At 39.6% G+C, this 6000-nt stretch overlaps 1 protein-coding gene across 1 annotated transcript in view; it reads right to left on the reverse strand.

Annotated features, from left to right (window-relative positions):
- rassf8a (Ras association domain family member 8a) overlaps positions 1 to 4208 on the reverse strand; it is a 30968-nt gene extending 26760 nt beyond the window's left edge. Inside the window, exon 1 of the mRNA XM_028451455.1 lies at positions 3869 to 4208. The gene's annotated coding sequence lies outside the window, so the exon portion shown is untranslated. The remainder of the gene's footprint in view (positions 1 to 3868) is intronic.
- Positions 4209 to 6000: the final 1792 nt, after the last annotated feature.

Here is a 6000-nt window from a genome sequence, read left to right on the forward strand (position 1 = left end):
TGGTAACAGACCTGTGGGTGAAATGGATCCCTGTGAGCGACCAGAGAGAGACGCTGGTTTATTGTGGGGAAAGAATTCCACATTCCCTTTACATTTCTTTCACATACCCATGAGTTCACCAACGTGAGTACATGCACTGGGTTTGGATGAGTCAAAACAAACAGTAAACAGAAGAACAAATGTGGCAGTCTGGTGTGTATTTAAAGCCCTCTACAAGCGTAAAACACGCTAAAGAACAGAGACGGGCTCTGATCCTGAGGAGTGGAAACTGATAACGTGCATTCCTTCACTGTGAGAATGAAGCAAACCGTGACCAACAGATAACTAATCTGAACAGGGAAGGTGGTGGCAACTGGCAATGCAAAAGGAGTTGCTCAAGCAACAACACTTTCTATTCATATTAAATCTTGTGTACAATATAGCTGGGAAAGGTACGCTTCATTTCATGGACTTTGTGCACTCAGGGACCGTAAAATATGGTTGGATTTAGCCAGGAAAACTCCAACTTAAACTCAAGAGTAGTAAAAAATATAAACTGTTCATGGGAATTATTTATTGGAATCAATTGGAATTTGGGAGTAACTTTAAATACCAGTATCATATATTAGCATCCAATCCATCCATTCAAAATAAAACTATTAAAAAACAACATTTGAACTAGGGTTAATTTTTGGAGGGAAATTTTCAAAAAAAAAAGAAAGGTTTTGTGGGAATTAATGTAAACTTTTCTAAATTGAAAGTTGGCACTGAACAGGGATGTTAAATATAGCTGGTCGTCATCTAAAACAGTGTTTCTCAAATGGGGGTCCATAATGGCACTATAGGGGGTACTTGAGAAAGAGAGTGGAAAATTAACAAATAAAAGCATGAAAATATGGGGATTTTAAAACGTGTATTTTCAGTTTGAATGATAATCATAATAATGATAATGACAGTGATCTTTACTTGAACATGAACTGAAAATACAAGGATAAGTCTTGATCCCACACCAGGTGAGAAATGACAGGGAATTACAAAAATCTCTTAAAGAGGCAGTAAATACTGCCACTATATTATTCTGAGCAAAATGTTGTAGCCAGACAAAGGGGGGTACTTGGATTCAGAAATAAGAGAATGGGGGGTACTTGAGTCAAACACGTTTTGAGAATCGCTAATCTAGAATATCAGTATTAGTTATTTAAAAGTTAATTCCAATACATATTTCCCATTAAAAGTTTATATTTTTTAATATTCCCAAAATTCCTGCACTTAAGTTCATGTTGAAATTTACTGGAAATGTTCCATCTCTTTGCAACCCTTGCTAAAAATGACAAAGCATATTGAGATTGTCTTTAGAAAGTGAGTAAACATTAATGCATGCATGGCTCCAACATGAGTAATCATTGGTGTTTGATACAATGTTTTAGGTTTGGTTGAAATACTCCAACATGCAGAACGAATGCATGAAAACACAAGCAGCAGAAGAGAAAGATTTTCATTTCTACTTCACAGAGAAGATGTATGTGAATAATACACTCCAACATCCCCCAGCTCTAAAGCTGCTCTCCATTCTCCCTCTGCCTGGTTGATATGAAACTATTAAATGTTGTGGAGCCCCCCCGTTTAGGAGGTAAACTCTGGCAGGATCTAAAACATCTGGCCAGCACGTTCAGCCAGCAATAATAGAGCCTTTGTTCCTCTGCCATATTCACTGCTCACCGACAGGCTGGCCAGTGACTGTGGACACTTTATCAGACACAGTCAGTGCTCACTCAGGTTTTTAACATTCAGGCAAAGATGTACTGAACATGGAACAGTTTTTACCGCAGCATCTGAGGGTCTAGTCATAAGCAGTGACTAGAAAGATTTTCGTCATAGCTTTTGTCGACGATCAAGAAAATTAGAGCAAAAAACAGACAAAAGTCAGAATTCTGAAATTAAAGTCTGACTTTTTCCCTCAGAATTCTGACTTTAATGGCCACGTTTACATGGGAGCTTTAATTCCCCTTTAATTCAGAATAAAAGTTAAATCCTCTTTACACTGACCTTGTAAGAACTTGATTGCGAATTAAACTTAAATCCTAATAATTAGGTGGCTGGTTTATTTTCTGATTTTAATTTCAAATTCAATGACTCCTCTATCTTGTAAACAATCAATTCTGCTTTAAGTTAATTCTGGTCGTTCTGCGCATGCTCGGCCAGTCACGGTGCCGCGCGGTGATGACATAATCCAAGATGGCCGCCCGGACTAGAGCCAAAACTTATTAAGAGCCTTAGAAGACATTAATATAATGAATAGAGTGGATGGACAAAAGCATAAACATGCAGACATTCACATGGACTTATTACACACACACAGGCATTAGCAAACAGACTTAATCAGACGGGTGATACTAAAATGCGGAGAAGGAGCAAATGTGTCCCCGTACTGCTGCACAAGCTGTAATATCACCACGTTTATCATTTTACCATTTGTTAGAGCTACTATCTTTACCAGGGAGCAAATATGTATTATTGATCATTGTTTTCCAGGCTTTATGTCCTGGCGACTCGTTCCTATCTACCTTTTTTTGCTCAGCGGACCAAAGTGAAACAGTATGTTATCATCAACTGCTGCTTCAAAACTACACAATCAAAATAAAAGTGAAAACAGTTCCCATGTGGTCTTCTATGTTGTAGCAGAAAATAAAAGGTTTGTTTTGTGTTTGTTTCCCCATAAACGTGATGTCATGTTTCCCCCCTGTCCAATCAGAGCCCTTCCATACCCCCAGACCTAAAGCAGAATTGAATAAAGTCAAATAAACCTGTTTTCCATGTAAACCTCAATTCGGAATTGCTATTTCCATGTAAACACGAAGCAGAACACTTTAATTTGGAATAATTAATCATGAATTAAAAAAAAAAAATCATGTGACCATTGTCGATCTCAAAAATCTGACTTTTTCCTCAGAATTCTGACTTTAAACTCACAATTCTGACTTTAATGTAAAAGATTCTGACTCAGAATTCTGACGTCAATCTCAGAATTCTGACTTTAATCTAAAAATTCTGACTTTTTTCTCAGAATTCTGACTTTTTTCACAGAACATTAATAATAATAATCAAAAAAAGAATGGACCTTAGCTTTTTTCCAGTGGCCCTAATCCTCATTTGTACAAAAATGAAAGAATGACTAAAGAAATGAGAACGAAAACTACATAAATATATATTGATTTTTTTTTTTGCCAACTAATAAAAATATGACTGTCAAATGCACTGATCACATCAAATCTGTCTGTGTATTTACAAACATTAATATCATTCCATATCAGGTTGTTTTATATTTTAGCTGACTATAGGCCATCTGTAACAGATTTAGTCGACTAAAATATTAAAGCTATATTTAAAAAGCAGACTATAACTCAAATAGTCCTGATGACTAAATCTAGGGTAAGTTTTAGTCAAAAGACTATGACTAAAACTAAACAATTTACCAGTGGTCACAGGAGCATTTTTTTTTTTTAGCCAAAGTGGAAAAAAAGATCTCAAAGTGTAAAAGTTGCCATGTTGGATGAAACCAGGGCTGAAGGATTTTCAACAAGTGAGACAGAGAATGTGAAGAAACGTTCAGTGCAAATTATTCACATGTGTTTGATTGACAAAATACTGCAAGTGATAACATGTAAAGGACTGAAATATGACAGAGAACCCCACAGAGGATCTTGGCACAAAGAGTTGGAGTTTTCTCCAGAACACCACCTCTTTTCTGTGCTGGGACCAGTCTACAGAAATGGCGATAACGGAGCTGTAGCAGTGGTCCACAAACTATTACTATTACTATTGTTTCCGTTATGTGAAGCTCAGTCACAAGCATCACAGCCTGCACTCACTGAGCGTTATGAACTCTTACCTCACGGCAGAAAAACCACTAGGACGGGATTAAAGTTCCTCAGGAAAACGCAGGTAGACGCGCACAAATATGCGTCTTGTTTCACTGTTTGACCATAAATCACTTCCCACGAACTGCGACAAAGTGCAGCTGCAAAGGCAGAGCAGAGGAGTCTGAACAGGAGTCCAGGCGGAAATCCACTGACACGCACGGACAAACTTTTCAGTCCGTCCTCCTCGACGATCGCCTTCTGCGGGTAAACCACACAGCGCGTCCCTGCTGCGATGCCCTCCTTCCTCCTGCTGGTAAACACACGGTACTGGTACTGGATGGAAGCGCTCACACACACATCAGTGATGGAACTGGGACACCGCAAGGCATTGTGGACCGTTTTAAAGCTGCAACACCCTCCGTCAGGACCACCAGCACACATCATCAACACTATGAGCACAATTCACATCTTTATTTATCATTAAATCCATCAAAAATACTCATCTGATGATTATTATTAAAATTTTTTAAATGCATGTTAAAGCTGCAGTATATAAGTTTTTTTTTTTTTTTTTTTGTTTTTTTTTAATTTGACATCATTTGGTCAAAAATCCATAATAATCTTTAAAGCAGATATCCGGAGTTTCAAAGGAATCTATGTTTATGTATGATTCCTTTGAAATGCAAAACAATACCGAGCTAGTCTTTTAAGATGGTCTACTGTGGGTGGTCATTCCCTCCTTCGTCCTATAGACCCCTATACAAATGGACACGATCACCGAGTGTGCCCAGCCAATAAGCTTTGACTTAGTGTTTTTGAGACTGTCAATCAAAGTGAATGCAGAATTGTGCACGGAAACAAGGCCGCACGTCTCAACAGCAAACAGGTAAATATGGCTCTTACCTGACCCATAGACCTATATCAATGTGACCCGATGCTACCTTGTTATGTTCTGCGATGCGCATGCAGAAAAGTAGAGGCGTGGCTTCTGGTAGTTTGGCAGAGGCAGTGGGAGGAAGTGGGGCTGTTTAGGGCGGGACATCGAGACGTTTCTCAGAAAGTCCGGATGTCAGCTTTAAGCAAAACATAGTGTTCTGGGTGGACAGGGAATCTCTGCTCCTTCTCCTGGCTCTGTAAATGACATTTATAAATCCAGGAGCATGACGGTGGATCAGAGATCTTTCTACAAACACGTGTGCTCCATGGGCGTTACTCTTGGCTGCTCAACTGAACTCAAGCACTTTCACGTACCAAGTGTAATGACGGACATTCCAGCAGAAGTCTCGATTGCAGAGTTAGACACAACAGGTAAACAGCAAAGCAAGAGGAAAAAGGCTGACCGAGGTGGAGAAGCAACAGAATAAAGGCACAAACACTAAGGAGGAATAGACTGTTTTGTGTACTTGCGGATCCCCATGACTGTGCAGGGTACACCACACACACTGGTGTCAGAGAAAGGGTGATACCAGAAGGGATAAATCGTGTGTAAACCTAAGAGAAGCGTATTTAAGGTGAATTGATTTTACAGTCTGGAAACAAAGTGATGGTTGTCAGTCTGCTCTGAGCGGCTGCTGAGATTACTGGCGCCTGTGAGAGCTCTCTGGTGGGAACTAGCCGAGGGCAGCAGCCGCTGCTTAGGGCAGTAACTACCGTGATACATGCATTCATGTTAGAGTCTTTAAAACACCAGAAAACTCCACTAACACAAGATAAAGTCCATACATTTGTCACTGGTCTCTATTGAAAAAAAAAAGTCGCTAAGAGCGCTCAAAAAAGAAACTGGTAAGGGACGATATGTTTCGGTTTCAGTTTCAAAACAGAATGTAGAGAGGATTTTACAAACTGCATCTTTAACAAGAAATAAAACTGACTGTAATCTGGGACCATGGGGGCCACACCTGGGTTCACAGAAGTTGTTCCTGCACAAACATTGGTCGTGGATGCACTGGCATGCCTTGGGCTGTGGGATTAGATCATATTGGGCTTAAATTTAGATACATTCATCCCAAATACCAGTTTTAGGCATAACCACTCACTCCTTCCCCCTGTTCATGGCCACCACCATTATACTTAAGCTGGGTGCTGTGTCACCCACTTCAATTTCTCCACATTTGTCACCAGACTGGCTGGACTGATTACACAACACAATAAGCACAACTGT

This window comes from Gouania willdenowi, chromosome 6 (genome assembly GCF_900634775.1).
Source record: "Gouania willdenowi chromosome 6, fGouWil2.1, whole genome shotgun sequence".
NCBI classification, from domain to species: domain Eukaryota; kingdom Metazoa; phylum Chordata; class Actinopteri; order Blenniiformes; family Gobiesocidae; genus Gouania; species Gouania willdenowi.